The following is a 17,594-nucleotide window of genomic DNA, read 5'->3' on the forward strand; positions in this document are numbered from 1 at the left end:
GACGAGCTGACAAACATCAGCCAGCAGACCCTCCAAGAGGTATCGGAACCCTCCAAACCCCACCTTAATTCGCAAGGAGGAGCACAGATACAGCAGCCATCACAGAGAACCCACCTACCACCCCAATAGTACGACCTGCCAGCTCCAACCCAGCTGAGGACTCTGACAACACTGGCACCAGCTTTGAGAGAACTGTAGTTGGAGTACAGTGGGAGCTGGCCAAGGAGGTGCGGGTGGGGATGCAAAATATGGCAGCCAGCCTAGAGGGGGTGCGTTCATGCATAATGACAACTGCAGAACAGGCAACAGCCATGCAAGCGCGAACATCTATCTGGAAAGAACTGCAACAAAGTGTGAAGGAAATCAGCACAGCAGTAAGGGAGCTGACACAACACCTCCAACAACAAACCTTTCAACATGTGCACGAATGCAATATTGACCCCCTCAGGGCCGACCTGGCTGCCTACCACAGTGATGTAGCTGCTATCCTTAAGAACCAGCAGCTCCTCCTTGCTGCAGTACTGCCTTTAATAGCCCCACAGTTCGCAGCTTCCCGGATTTCTGACTCCATGTCTTCAAACACTGAAGTGTGTGTTGCCCCTTCAAACCCACCACCACCAGGGGCAGAGGAGACGACACACACATCAGAAGATGAAGACGAGGAACAGATCACCTTCACCCGTAAGAGTACCTGGTAGCACAAGTCCATGCCACATGGTCACTTATAACCAAGGTCCTGTGCTTTGTAACATGCCAGTCTTGCAACAGCTGCTCGCAAGCACTGTTCTCCAGCCCACTGTTTATCTTGTCACTCTGCCCTGTGATTGTCTCTCACTACCTCATTGGCAATTCATGTCCCTCTGCACTGTATGACACTTCACCCCTGCATGTCCAATGACATGTCCATTTGCACTTGTGTAGGATCACAATGGAAGGTGTCACACTAATGGACTCACAATCCTGGACTATGTAAAATAGCACAACAGCACTTTAAAATAAATAGTACTTACACAACCACGTTGTCTCTGTGTAATGTGACACATTACATGTAGGGGAGATTAGTGATGTTTGCCTCATGTCAATGCCCATAGAATGTCAATACAACTGGCCTGAAAGAAGGCGGGCTGATAACTATGCACTGTGGTCTGGATTGTACCATCATCTACCCTTCCTGAGGGTTTATTCAGAGGTAACTAGAAACTATACAGTATAATGCTGTGTTGGACAGAATAAGTCTTCTTCAAGGAATGTCTAAGCAGAAACATATTGTCTTCTAATTTTTCTTCCAGACAATCTTAACGTATGTGACATTTGACACAAAGTTTTCCTTACACACACACCATACAGCAGGAATGGATGTGTGTGAGTGTATGTACAAATAAGTAACCAGGCTGTGCAGTGTAACAAATGAAAGGTGTGAGTTATGTATACTATACTGCATGAGAATATACCACCACTCACCTTATCAGGGTTCACATGAACATCAGGCTGCAGACAGACGTAACACAGTGTCCTCAATACCAAATCTGGTCCAAAGTATGTCAGATTGAAAACATACATCCAAACTTAACAACACATTGGGAGCCATAGTAACCTTGAGCGGTGGGTGCAATGGATGGCAGATGCATAGAGAAGTAGCTTTGGTGTAGCTGCCAATGTGACAGCTCAATTGGGATTTGGATGCAGGATGGAACACAAATGCAAATACTAAATTGACACTGTTCACCCATGCCAAGGCCCTGATCCCCAAGCATATGACACATACTGTAAAGGAGTACCTAAATATTTGTTTAACCGTAAAAAACGGATACTAAAACTAGGGGAAACACCTTAACTAACCTGACCTATCCTAACTACACATTACCCAAACTGGCCCTAACTAACCTAAGCTAAACTTACTTATTACATTTAACTAAACACTCTAAACATCAACCCCTCTCTCCCTTATATGACGGGATACATGGAGGACAACATATAGGCCCTCATTCTGACCTTGGCGGGCGGCGGAGGCCGCCCGCCAAAGTCCCGCCGTCAGGTTACCGTTCCGCGGTCGAAAGACCGCGGCGGTAATTCTGACTTTCCCGCTGGGCTGGCGGGCGGTCGCCTTCAGGCCGCCCGCCAGCCCAGCGGGAAAGAGGCTTCCACGATGAAGCCGGCTCGGAATCGAGCCGGCGGAGTGGAAGCTGTGCGACGGGTGCAGTTGCACCCGTCGCGTATTTCACTGTCTGCGCAGCAGACAGTGAAATACATTTAGGGGCCCTCTTACGGGGGCCCCTGCAATGCCCATGCCAGTGGCATGGGCACTGCAGGGGCCCCCAGGGGCCCCGCGACCCCCCCTACCGCCATCCGGATCCCGGCGGTCGGACCGCCGGGATCTGGATGGCGGTAGGGGGGGTCAGAATCCCCTCGGCGGCGCAGCAAGCTGCGCCGCCTTGGAGGATTCAATGGGGCGGCGGTACACTGGCGGGAGCCCGCCAGTGTTGCCGGTCCGACCGCGGCTTTACCGCCGCGGTCGGAATCCCCATTGGAGCACCGCCGGCCTGTCGGCGGTGCTCCCGCGGTCCTCCGCCCTGGCGGTCTTTGACCGCCAGGGTCAGAATGACCGCCATAGTAACCTGAACACGTACTATCTTATACTAAACAAATATATTTTTTTTTGGATTTTTCTTTACATTTATTTTTTTTTAAACACAAAAACCCCAACATCATCCAGACACACTCATAAAAAAAACATGTAAAAATATCATACCCCTACCCCCAACCCACTACTACTAACTAAACTAACAGCCTATTCTAACCTAACACTAAGCCCCCTAAACCCACTAATTAAAAGAACCAGGAAAGAGGAGGGAGGGGAGGGAATCATGGGTGAGTGTATCAGATTTACAAGTTCACCCTCCACAGGGTCTTCTTAATGGCACGCACCCTTATTTATTTGTGATACCTCCTGCTGCAGCCTGTACCAGTCTGCGCAACATCCGTTGCTTGTCACATTGCATAGCTTGAAAATCACCAGGGTCAATGACTGCAGCAGGGGTGGTCTGAGTGCCAGTTGTTGAGGGTTGTCCGGTTTGTGGTGCCATGCTTGAAGGGGGAGGTGCAGGTGCTGCTGTCAGTGGTCCTGGAGCTGATAAAGTTGATGGTCCTGCAGTGGTGGCTGTCATCCTTGGTGCCACCTGGGTCGTAGTGGTGGTGCTGGTGGTGGCGGCTGTTGTGGACACCGAAGGGCCCCCTTGGGCAAATGCCCTCCACACCCCTGAGGCTCTTTCATGGCGATAAAACCGTGCCATGTGGCGGAACATAGACTCCACATCTAGAATGTGGCGGTAACGCATCGCCCGCCGCTGAAATTCACGGATCTGGCTGGCATCCATATTGGCTGCTTTTAAAAAAGATAAAGCCAAACATTAGGTACTTCATTGTGTGATATTGCTACTGATGAGAATCAGACAATACATCTAATGTAGCTGAAACAGGCCATATCACCATACAGATCACAGATTCTCCCTGAGGAAGTACATGCCAACGCAGCCTACAAATGTCCTATCTAACAGCACAGCAATGCTCTAAAAGGTGTGTACCAACTTAAATGACCTATGCATCATTGTTCAGCCATTAGTCACGTAACAAATGCTGCAAGCCCTCCACATGTGACAAGCCAACTAATGACTATCTTCTGGATGACAATCAAGGGCCACAAGATCTGTGATTTGTAAATGGAATTGCCAGGATGGTATGCGGTTCCTAATCAAGAGTGGGTATCCTAGGTTTGGACAAGTGATTTACAGATTTACATGTCTGTGTACTAAACTTGGATCATCACACGTAGGTACACATTTCATAACCCTAAGCCTGTGCCTCGGGAGGGATTGACAAGCAACACATACTTTCAAACATCAAGGACACCCAGGAAGCTTTGGACAGCTGTACACAGCTAAGGAGGTACACAGGTAAGGAGGGTGCCCAACCAGGTTAGACACAAACCTTGGACAATCCCATCCACATTTACATTTGTAATTGCAGACAATTGTCAACATCATTTGATACCACTAATACCTGTCCTACAACAAGCAGATAGATGCAAGCACACATCTGGGCATGAGCTGCATGCACACCTATGACATTGTACTCAAGTGCAACATACACGTAGCAGAACATGTGGAGCTACATGCTGCTAGGAAGTCAAACATACAGTCGAACATGTTCATTAGTGAACAGGGAGGCTCAAGTCTGTGGGTAAGACTTTGGCATCCCTATTCTGTGAGATTCAGGGTCTGACTTGCTGACTAAATCATGAATATGACTAAATTTTCTTTATAAACATTTTAACAACAAATGTCACCCTATTCACATGGCCATGCCTACAGGGCTGCACTACAATCCCAAAATATGACTATACGCTACTGATTGTCCAACTCAAATATGGAAAAAAAAGTGAAACTCCAGTCATGTTACATATCAGATCATGTGCCAGCACATCATACCTTGCTATGTGTCCAACACACAGGAGTCAATCACACAACAGCTGCAAACATGACACAGAACAGAAATATCAACACTTACTGGATATGTCTGGGTCCGCAAATCGAGCCACTTCGCCATTTGTGCAAGGGGCAGGTCCACCTATAAAGCATGGAAGGGTGAAATGTGCTCAATGTCTGTGCACTGTACAACACTTTCAAATAAAATTACTGTGTGTAACATTATATCTGAAAGTCCAGCCTTGCAGGCATGATGATACTCCAACATACATTCCACTGCAAACATGTATAGACCCTTTCACTCCAGTGAGTGATACACACACATCTGCACACATGCAGTGGCCCTAGCTATCATGTGGTGACAAACATGCTCCATCAATTGGTTGCAAACTCATTTATGGAGTGTACTCCTCTCATCATTTGTAGTAATGAGAGACATGCAAAGCCACATTCCTGGAGCACTGCAATACCAGTCACTCAGGTATTGTGGCTTGTGCATCAAGGGACAATCAGTTACTGTGTGATGCTCATGTGGGTTGATTGAAGGTCATGATTTATTATGCTTTCTATGGTCCCTTACATGTAGGGCCTGTGTTGTGTGTAGGTTGCATATGCTACATTAACAGTGTACCCTGTGCCACATATGCCCCCTATGACACCATAATGGCAGGGATATTGCACGTTACTTGGTGACAATTTGAGGCAAGACATGGATTGGCCATTTTTTATATTTTAATACAACAATGAAATATATGCTGACAGTGTATATTGTGGTCATCCATAACAGAATGCGTGGGCACAGGTGTAGTCATTGCACCTAAAATGTGTCACTCATTGCCCTGTGTACCCATAAAGGGTTTTGGAAATCACAGTTCGCCACATTCATCATCTTACATTTGCCAAGTTAGGAGGTCAGCGGGTATACAGCAAACTGACACTGTCACATTATTAAAACATGTGATAGAAGTTAGTATATTGGTGGTTGATGCTTATAATTCGCACATCTGAAACAAAAGAACAATGTCCAATAATGGATGCAGCGAGTCCTTGGAAGGGTGCCAACCTGGTAGAAATACCCAACCACCAAAGGTATTCAATTGCATAGATCAAAAAAAGAAGGAAAACTTCCTTTGAGCCGTGCTGGAAAGTCAATTTCAAAAAGGAAACACCAGGGCAGATACTAGTCCACAGTGAACAGAAATCCCAAATCTTTAATTCCTTATGTTGAAAACATAGAAAACATATGTGTGCAGAAACAGCCAACACGTGTTTCGTCCAACAGGACTTTTTCAAGGCTGAAACAATGGAAAATAGTATTTCTTTAAATACATCAATACATCACAAGGGTAGTGAATAGCACACAGAACACCAAACGAGTAGAAGCATTACAAGAAAGACTTCAAGAAAAACTTTTCAAGAAAAAATTCAAGAAAACTTAGAGTTGAGATAGTCTCATGCAGAGTAGGAGACCAAATTCTTCTAAGAAATGCCAAACAGAGAGTGCACGTACGGAGTCATAAATAGCGAAATTTTAATAAGAAGCTAGACTAGAAACCAAATATAATTACTTGGAGACACAAAAACTAGTTTTTGAAAAGGAAAATAGAGTAGGAACTCTATGTTCAGAGCCGAAAAAAGAAAAATAGATGCCCAAAAGAACTGGTGTGATGTGCGTAAAAACATGCGGAGACCCAACCGTAGTAGCAGAGAAACACCTCACCCATATGTATGAGCACGTGAACGATATACGTGTAGAAGGCCAGAAAACAGCCCTATATATGGTAGAGGGTATTACCTGTGATAAAGATTGATTTATTTGAAATAATAAGTGAAAATGATTAGCCCTAGAGAGTGAAATAAATATAGTTTTTTTTATATAAGAGGGGACGTAAGTGGACTACATCTCTGAACTGGATCGCCAACTCTCAGATAGTATTGCGTTCCAGAAACTTAACCATAACCCCATGATGGGGGTTAACAGTTGCATACAACAAAAACTACAGACATGGCTGAACCTTGATCTTATTTCAGATATGGAGTTTAAGTATCTTTACAACACCACACCTACATCGCCTTGCATCTACATCTTGCCCAAGATACACAAACCAGGCACCTTCCCCCCGGGCAGACCCATCATTTCTGGCATAGGTTCCCTTCCATACTGGGAAGTTAGTTATTGTACATATGCTGCACTAGATCAGCAGGGGTGTACCAAACGAAACTAGCAAAGTATTAGGGGACTTTATATGTATGATGGAATTGGTCAGGGGTCCCTTGCACGACATCATGCACGTAATACATTGTGACCATGCATTCCCCAACATCAGGTATCCCATGATGACCCCATAACTTATGAGAAGTGCATGGCTATAGAGTAACACAGATGAGAAATGCTTTAGCTCTGTTCCAGCTATTATGCCCAAGACCAATTTAAAACATACAGATACAATGAACAGAGGGCCAGGGATAGTTGTTATCCCTCAATTTGTATCGTTTGCTTCATGTTATATGCTACATCTATGGAAAGTAGCACCAAACATTTGGAAATTAACCTGTGTGCATTACTTTGGCATCCATTCCTAATTTAATTGCGGCACAACCAAGTCAAACTATCAGCCTAAGATATTACCTGAGGTTAGAAAGAAATTGGTACGTATGAGCCGGAATACAGTTCAGACATGTATTCAAAATAATTGGGGAACACATTAATTCTTTGAATTAGGTGGTGAAAAACATCTCTTTCCTGGTACACTCACAGACCATGGATAAAACATATGTTAGAGCCACATTGGCATCATCTATTGACCTGAAGACAGCAATAATTTACAAGCTCCAGTTGTGTTTTGTAACTTACTGCAGCTGTTGCGTCAACAAATGACAGTAATGTGTAGCAATTATTGTATAACTCAGTGCCACTGTATGTTTAACTTGCATTCCACATGTCCAAAAACATTGCCTGCAGCATATCAACAAATCTGAAACTGTCACTACAGAGCAATTAAATGTGCACATTACTCTGAATTGTACCCACCAACAGGGCCACCAATCACAATACCCAGGTGGTCCAGCAGGTCTTGCTGTCTGGCAACAAGGTCAGCCCAGCGGTGCTTTAGTTGGTGGTTGTTGCGTGGTGTGTTGTAGATGCGACGCAGATGGTACAACACTTTTGACCACCGGTGACTCCTCACCTCTGTGTGATACCCTTTATCACCCTGCTTCGATCATCAAGGGGAGGAAGTGGCACACCAGCCAAATGAATCCCCCCAGCTCCTCCTCACCCATTCTCCCCAGACGTGGCATACCCAACATGACAGAAATAATATGAAAATTAAAGGGTACAGAGGATAATAAAGGGAAAGAAGGGAGGAAAATGAAATAAAAGTAACCCAAAACAGCCCAGCTATACCCAAACTAACAGTACCCACAACAGACTCCCAACAGTACAGACAAAATTAGACACCAAAAATGACAAATAAACACTTACAATGAACAACTGAGACAATTACAAATAACATGGATGGCACATAGGAGACAAAATCACAATTGGGACAGACAAAACTCTAAGCACAGCCACACAGTCTAGAAAAATCACAGACTGCAAACTGAAAGTGAAAGTACACCCACTGTACCAATTCTGTAAACAGGATATCCTATTAAATCACTTCCTGCCTCAAATGTGGTGCGTTTTTATTATGATGCATCAAAATATTATGACGCTTACAGTCTGTGCGTCAATTTTGTTTGACGCACATGCTTAAAAATTACCCCGCATCCATAGTTCTAAATATTTTGCATTGGTAACCAATTTCATGGGGTACAGTGTAGGAATTACCGCTCGGGCCAATGGATGTATCATGGCTGTGAGCGTCATTTTTCTACGCATATGCTGCGATTTTTTGATGCATATGTGTCTTTTTGACGCGTATGTGTCAAAATGTATGTCTTTTACTGGGTTTGGGTCATTTCTCACATTTGTATAGTACATGACAGCTGTAACTATACAGAGATAGGCTGTTTGTACAGACATTGTGCATTTGAGTGTTTGGGTACATGTGGCAGATCACACTACTGCGGACAATGATCCTCTAGTTGTTGCACCGGGTTCGCACTCTTCACTGACGCAATAGATACCCAAACTTTTGGAATACAAATTGGTATTACCCAGTTTGAGCAGGTTGTGCGTCAATAGAGGATAGCAAGGCTGCGCAACTTAATACATTAACTCATTGCCTGTGTGTCAATCTCTATGAATTGGCTATTTCAATTTTAGTTGGCTCTCTGTGTGAACATCACAAGAAGTGTTTTCATAAATGTGCTTGGATGCATGTGTTGTAAATGTGGATAACCATCAGATGCTATTCAGTGTGGAAATGAGTCAGGAAATGTGTTTGTCATACACGTAGCAACAAATGCTGTGTGAACTTCCCTGACTTTTGGGACAAAAGCATCTCCCTTGACAAACTATGCACAGGATAGATAGAGGACGGGTGATAATGGCAATGTTACAAGACTAAGCCATCACATGTACTGGAAGGTTGGATACCACTTCCTGGTCACTGGTTTGTATACTACCCATGAGTCAGGCATTTGAAAATGCTATGTATGTAAAGTGTTCGTGACACAGAGTCCCAAAACCAATCCAGAAATGTAATGTCACTCCACAGTTTGAGTCATATAAATGACCTATGTTTCTCTTGTGGCAGTGGAGGACCAGCAGACCAAGCAGCATGTGTTCACATATTCCCAGTGGTTAATTGCACAAAGGTGTCCAGTTCAAGTGTGTGGCCATGTGTACCCTGTGTCATTATTGGGGTCCGTGTTGTCACAGTTACGTGCATGTGTAGTCATGAGTCTGTGGAGCCATTCCCTGCATTAACAGAGTATCCTTCAAAGCAGAATTGAACGAAAGCCAAAGAGGAATTGAAAACACACATGGGGATAGTCCAGCTATGGCACTGCAGAAGTTTTATGAGGCTGACAACAGGGCAACCTTGGTGTGCTCACAAAGTTAATGAATCAGTAATTTTAAACCGGCAGGTTTCATCACAACATTTGAACACAGGGTGGCCTCTAAAATTCCCACTGCAACTGGGAACATTAGTGGCTCTGTGCTGATTAATCTCACAGCTATTCACCACGCAAGCCCCATCAATAGGTTGGGGTCGATGTGAATCTGTGTGTGGACTGTCAGGGCACAAACATGTTTTGTCCTTTCATGCACATTAGCAAACGTTGTTTGTTGTGCTGGAGGCACCATACCCAATCCACGCATACAGCCATGGTACACTGTCACTGTTTGTCACTCATGCATGCATGAAACCCAGACAAGGGATGGGCCCTGATTAGGCTATTTGAAGACATGTCCCACACCATGATAAGATAAGTAAACTGATTACGCTATACAATCTTTTTGAGGATTCATCGTAGACCTACCAGACACAATACCCCAGGAGGAAAGCGAGGGCATGGAAAGCAACTATGAGACAAATGTAGCCACAGGGAACCTTTATGGTGACAGAAAGATGGGAACCAATCAGGCTAAGAGGATGGAGGCTCTGTCAGGAACTAACATGAACAAGGCAAATACACAGTGAGCAGACTGAGACTGGGAAAAGCTGCAACAACTCTGTGGAAAATGAAAACTGTATTTCTCCTGTGGGCTGCAACGTTACACAATCACCCAAAGCCTGTGTTACACAAGTGATTTCAGGCAGCAGCAAGGGCAGTGCAGGTTCAAATGGCTGGTCTGCATGGAAGTGCTCACAGGTGTGTGCAGCTTCAGTCTCTCACAAGTCCTGTAGGTGAGAATCAAGTTCAAAGGGCCAACAGTACCTTTCACATGGGAAGCAATGGATAGGTGATTACAGGTTCTCAGACTAGCAGGCAGTGCATTATCTGACCTGAAGTCCATGCAGACAGATGCACTATGACTATGGCATGCCATACTAAAGAGGGAAGCACAATGGAGTCAGAATGTGAGTCTGGGTGTGTGTAGATGAAGGATTATCTGGATACAAATAGTCAATTTCCAGGGCCCCCAAAAGAAGGGTGGGGAGAGACTGAAAACATGGCAGTGGCAGGACTTATGACCTGGAATGGACTGCGCAGGGCATGTCTTGTAAGCAATCCTTGTCATACCTGGGGCACTTGTGCTAACCATTTGCAGCTTACATGGACTTCTCGTCACACATACTCCTTGCAGAGATAGCTGATGTCACAATTACTGCTGTCAAGGGTCTGGTCATACATTCCTGTTACCAATGCAATAGCACATCCACTGCCTCATGTATGAAGCAGTTTTTTACCTTATGAATGATGGTGTCTTAGTTGTGTGCCATATGCTGCAATGAACCATGTTTCCAACATGTATGTGTGCTATAGCTGTGGACCTCTGATATTCACCTTCAAATGTGAAATGGACAGGATATATGTCATTTATACTGTGTGTGAAGTTGGGTGTACATTCATACCCATCAAATGTGATGTGGATTTTTCAGTATCCTTATCTGTATATCTGCAATGCTCCATGAGGCTAAACTCTGATTTTTAATCCTAGGGATAATGTGATGCATAAATAATTACCCAGACCATGATTTAGTGATTAGAATATGTGTTTAATGACATATGGTAAGACAGTTGTGATGGTGAGTAGAGTTAAAAGAAGTTTTGTACAATGTGTTGTCTCCGGCGCAATCCTGCCGCAGTGTTTGGATGGTCGCCCTCATGTTGATAGACAACATCCTTCTCTTCCTCCTCTTCAGGCATTTGTGGGTCTGGTTCATAGAGGGGAATGTTCCTCCTTACACAAATGTTGTTCAGGATGGCACAGGTCAAAATGATCTTGCAGACCATTTCAGATGAGTATAGGAGGCTGCCTCCGGTGATATCTAGGCACCTGAATCTTGACTTCAGGATGCCAAAGGTCCTCTCTACTATGGTGTGGGTCCTCCGATGTGCATCATTATAGGCACGCTCTGATGCTGTGCTTGGGTTTGCAAATGGGGTCATGATCCATGGCTGGATCCCATATGCCTGATCAGCTGAAAGAGAAAATGAGTGAAAACTTTTGATGGAGCTTGCACCATGATTATCACTTTGCATGGCAGTTGTTCTCTTGTGTTGTCTGTGACTCATCTGTGTTTGTGTTATTGTGTGGAATCCTAGGCTTCTAGGATGTACTATCGGCATTGGGATGTTTCATTATCTGAACTGGTGTTTGGCTGATTGACCGGATGTCAGCGGTATTTTTGTAGACTTGCAGTACATTGTGTACTCCCATGCATTATGTCATGTGAAAGAGGTGTCCATGCGTCTTAACTGGGGGTGACATGATACTTCCATACACAGAGTCAGTTCCACAGTGGTGGTAACATGGCTGCATCTATATGGCCTGGACATCCCATCCAATTTAACATATGCAATAGAATTTGTTAAACATACGTGAGGCCAGTTGATTCGGCTAGGTGACAATGTACAACACATCTCCATAAGTTGGCAACACAGACGTGTTGACAATTGACAATGCACAAATATCCCATGTGTGACAAGTTCTCTGCAGACCTATTTATCTGCCCTTACAGAGTTGACTCATGTTCAAACGTGTACCTACACTACTGAACCTGGTCCAGTTCAGCTGGCTAACTTGGTTGTGGGGTGGACGGTTTAAGTGTCAGAAGGTCCATATGCCTGTACATCTGTTGTGTATATGTGTAATTGTCTCAAATTGTATGTGTAGGAATGTGCACTTTGTAATATTGTCACATCAATATGTGTTCTTAGCACAGTCCACTTGCTTATTGGTAGTGGGCAATGTCAGACCAGGAGTGATGTGAGATTTTGATACAGCCTCAATGATTCCATGTCCCATTCATCAGAGGTATCATCATCATTATGCTATGTGTGTCATGGTGTTATACCTGCAGCGAAACACATTGTATACCCCTTACACTGTACATATTGTTTGTAAGGGTGTGTGATTGAGTGTTATTGATGTGATATTGTAAGATTAATCTGCCAAGTTGTACTGGCAGTTAAGGCCATGTCATTGTCACAGTGTGGTTTTAAATTGTTCCCTTGTGTCTGGGGACTGGCATCTGTTGTTATTTGCATCTGTCATTTGTCCAAAGGTGTGTATCCTATTGGGTCAGGATATCAAACATGACTAGCAGTGTCACAACCTCAGTGTCTTTCTGGCCATGTGTCAATGTAGTGGTGTATGTGTTGTGTGGGGTTGCTGTGCTGTATGTATATAAGTAGGTTTCTGTACTTACCAAGAAGTAGGCCATTGCCATATCGTCCATCCTGGAAGTGTTGATTGATGGTGCAGTGGTGGAAGATGAATGAATCATGTACATTCCCAGGATACTTTGCCACGATGTTGGTGATCAAACCCCGGTGATCGACAATGGCCTGCACATTTATGGGGTGTGTGTACTTCCTGTTGCGGTATAGATGCTCGGTTGCAGCAGGTGGCACAATCCGTACATGTGTGCAGTCAATGGCACCAAGCACGTGTGGGAAACCGTTGATTTGGTAGAAGCCCTGTTTGGTCTCCTGATGCTTCTGCTGTGTGTTGGGGAAGCTGATGTGGCGGGGTGTGAGGGAGATGATGGCATCTAATACCTTGGGTAGGAAGGCAGAGAATGAGGGCTGTGAGATCCCGGCAAACCAGTGGTTTGAAACTTGCCAACATGTGGAGGACAGCTAGCAGCTTGGTCTCTGGTGGAATGATGTGGGGTGTCTGCAAGCTGGGTGCCAACTGTGGCTCAATGTGGCGCAGCAGCTGCTGAAAGGCTTGCCAGTTGAGTCTGTACCTCTGGATGATGTCTTGTTGCCTGAGTCCCAAAAGGGTTGTCCTGGTCCTGAATATCCTCTCCTGCCTTCTGCGTTGCCTTTGCGGTCCCTGCTGGTGTGGTGGAAGCTGCTGCTGTTGGTCCTGTACTCTGCGTCTTTGTGCATTCTGGATGAATAGCACCTCCATGTCTTCCTTTTGGAACCCTGCTGTTGCTTCTCTGTGTTTTCCGTAAGTACTGGTGTGTTTGCCCCATTTTAATGGCTGCCCTGACCCAGGCATTAGTTTTTGACGCAAATCGGGCTGTGCGTCATTTTCCGACTCCGCCTCCCAGCCGTGCAGGATTTTTGCGCGGTGGGATAAATATGGTGCACTGGTGTTTAAGTCATTTTGTGGACGGGAACGCCTACCTTGCATGTCATTGACGCAAGGCGGTTTCACGCATCCAGAAAATGACGCACAGGGCGGAATTTTGGCTTTCGCAGGGTCGTCAAAGTATAAATATGGCGTAGGGTTTGCGCCAAATTTGCGGCAAAATTATTGACGCAAATTCGGCGCAGGCAGAGTATAAATATGCCCCATCGTTTTTTACTTTTTCATGGTTTTCCTTGGGCCTTTATTAATTTTGTTCTGATGTTTTGGGTTATTATGGATTAGTTGAGTTATTGGATGTGCAGCAGATGTTCTATTTTTCTCTGGCTTATTTTTGCATGCTTATTGGCTCTTTTTTATCAATAGGTTTTTAAGATTAAATTTTTTAGATTTCATTCCGCTACCAAATCTTGTTTTCTTAGTTAACTATGTTATTTGGGGCAATGTTCATTTTTTCAATCTTATGTTTGTTTATTTATTGCGTATACATATGACTTTTATGCCGTTAGCAAATTTTATAGGTGGTAAAAAAATGATTTTTGAATGAAAATAATGTTTGTTATTTTGAATTGTGTATTTATATATTTTTAAATACTTATGATAGCACATTTTAATTAGCAACCTGAATTTTTGTCTTTCGAATTATTTGTGTATTTAGATTGCTATTTTAAATTTGCTTTATTAATATTTAGAAATTGATATCATTAAAGTTTGAGTGTTCGTGTTTTATGGACCTTAAATGATGTTGTTTAGAGTTTTTTTTAAAGTTGGGTTCTTGCTATTGGGTCAAAATATGGTAGACCTGAGTTGTTAGTAAAGTGTCCTACTTTGAATGCCAGCTTATTTAGATAGTTTTGGCTTGAGTCAAGTTATGGATTGTTCCATTTTTAGCTCCTCATAGCTATGTTCTTTCTTCAGCATTTCTAGGAATTTAAAGAGTTTAGGATGGTATCTTCCAAGTGTTCCGTGGAAGGAATTGTGCCACCCTTCCGCTGTGAGTTTTTGCTTCTTGGGGCACAGAGCTGTCATAGACATTACACATTGAAATGTGAATCTTTAATTGGGGTCAGCGGCCGGATCGGTGCAGGTGACCAACCCAGGTATCCTCATATTAATCCATTAGTGGAGCTAGTTTTATTTTATGTTGTTGGTTCCAGGGCGATTAAATTAGCATGTCATAATATTGAGTGAATTCGGTTATAGGGACGTCTGCTAAAGCTATTCGCTTTTTTATTCTGTTGGAAAATGCTAGGTTAATTTCATATTGTGTGTCAAGGGTGGATTTTTGTACGTGCCTCCATATACCCTGTTAAGGTGATAGTAGCACCCCTGATTCACAGAGTGAAGGTTGCTTTTCTAAATCATTACCTGTTCAAAATCTATAATTCTACTGTGTGGGTTATTGTTCTTCATTTGTTGTTGTACATGTGTTAATTCTAATTTGTGCTTTGTTATGTAAACATGCATACACTAATGGGTGGGATGTTTGTATTTTGATATTGACAATGTATATTTGATTGAATGGTGAAGGGCATGAATAAAAAGTGCCATCCATTATCCATGTGTTAGATTGAGTTAAGGTTAGTACATTTTTATTGGTACCATAATTATTATTATTTTTTTACTGTTATTGTGTTCGTCATATTGCAATACAGATTATTTTTATAATATGTGACTAGTAAGTGTTAGGGTATGTCTATACCTACATGTTGAAGGTGCAACTGATCTTTTTCTGGCTGTTCTATGTGTTCTAGCAAATATTGATTTATGGTTGATATGCCTGTAAGTTGGCCTGTTGCTTGTTCAGAAAGTTAGGTGTAAGATTTTTAAGTGTATTTCCTATTGAGTTCATATGAGCCTCTTTTAGGTCTTGTAAAATATTCCTGACTTACATTTCAGCAATCTTAGAGGCATGGTTATGTTTTGTAACGCTTTCAACTATTTCATTTTAGTATTAGTCCTGCTAAGGTATGCATCTGAACAATATTTGATGCATCTCCAATGTGTTTTGACACTGGTTGTGCTTTCCTTGTTATAAGTATATCCTCTATAATTATTAACATCTTCCCTTTTTGGGATTTGATGTATTTTGCTGTTTCACACATTTTTGTCTATGGGTTTTAGAGTGTAGAAAATATACATTTCATAACAAAATATATTAATTATATTAATTTTAACATTTTTACATTGAAAGTGCAGATTTTAACTTACATTCTAGATATTGCCATCACTTCATTTTAGTTGTGGAATTTTGCTTTGCACGTCTGTTTGATGTTACTTTTGACATAGTTTTCTTTGCTGCAGTCTGTTGAGTTTAAATATTTGTTTGTTGTGTCAGTTTATTTTTTAATCTAACATTTTGTAAGGGGTCTGTTTGTTTTAGACATGTTAAAATGCCATTTTTAGTTTAATTTTAGTTAGTGCTTTTGTTACCATACTTACTTTCAAAGTGGTCTTTTTTTATTTTCAAGTTATTTAAAGTATGTGTTTTAATTATTTTCTTTTTAGTGTTTTTTTTTTGCTTCTGATGTGTCTTACACTTGTAATTTGGAAAATTAACGTTTGGTATAGTTTACATTTTCTGTTATTTTAACACACTTTTAGTTATTTATTAATTTTGTTAGCTTTCATTGATTGTCAAACTTACTTTGTTTGTAGTATTTAGTTGTTTTTGTTGTTGTGTTGCAGTCTTCTTTTGTAGGTTGGTAATCCAACAGAGTGAATCTCTCCTGCTCTGATTCTTTTTTAGGAAGCATTTGCATTTTCTCGTGGCCTTCTCATACTGTATGTTAATTGGAAAAGTCTTTATAATTGTTAACTGTTTTTGCATATAATTTGATTAGTTGGTTGGAGACTAGTTAGAATTTTGTTTTGCTCCATTTATGGTAAACGCTATTTAATGTACAGAGGTAATCGTTTGTAATTATTATGTTACCATAGGTCATGCTTGAGAATAATGTATTCTTTTAAAATTAGGCCCAAAAGCATTCCTTTTAATGAACAAGAAATTCTGGCTTCATTTATGTAAAGCAAGCAGAATCATTTTTATTTTGTGTGATCAAAGTTGTGCAAAGCTTGTGTTCTTCTGTACTGCTCAAGATGAACTGGCAATTTTCAATTTTTTATTGCTCTATATTGTTGTAAATATGATGTAGATCTTTTTCTACTTTCTGCAATGTGACTTTCCTGAGACACTGTTTTCCTTACTAACCAAGTTTCTAGATGCATCAATTTCTAAAACTTCTAAATGCTTCAGATGAGAGAATTGTGCCCGGCTGTTTGTTGCAACATGGGGATTCCAAGAGAGAACGCTTCCAACAGCTCCCTAGAAAACCTTTAAGGAGAAGGATTCATAAATCCTTAACAAGAAGGGAGGAGTGAGGAGAACCCAGAAGCGGGACATTTAACTGAGAACCTTCAGTTCACAGCAGGTATGTGGGGACATTACATGACTCAGTAATAAATAACATAATAATTTTGTACAAGTAGAAAGTTTTAAACTAATAGATTAGGAATATTTTCTTGAATAGCCAACATTCATAATCAATGATTTACCTATCATTATGGTGATAATTCTATCCCTGAAATTTATATTTGGCTAGCACATAATAGTCATTAATTTAAAAAAATACCAAGGTCCAGTTTCACTAAGCCCTCACAACACAAGGGCATAAGTCAGATTTACCAAGCCATGCAAAGCCACCTTGCATTGAGAAGACGTTCCCTTGGTAGATTGTGGGCATTTCCATGCATCAGCCTATTGAGTTTGGTGCATTCCCAGATTTACTAAAGGTAGTAAACCTGAGAATGCATCAAAATGCTACACCATCCAAACAGAGGTGTAACAAGGAGAAGAATGTTTATTTCTCCTTGTTATTTCCTTTTTCCACTTATACTGCATTCTTCAGCACACACAGAAAGAGGAAAATTCCTCTGAGGATGTTTTTTGG

The sequence above is a fragment of the Pleurodeles waltl genome, chromosome 10, assembly GCF_031143425.1.
Source record: "Pleurodeles waltl isolate 20211129_DDA chromosome 10, aPleWal1.hap1.20221129, whole genome shotgun sequence".
In the NCBI taxonomy this organism is placed as follows: domain Eukaryota; kingdom Metazoa; phylum Chordata; class Amphibia; order Caudata; family Salamandridae; genus Pleurodeles; species Pleurodeles waltl.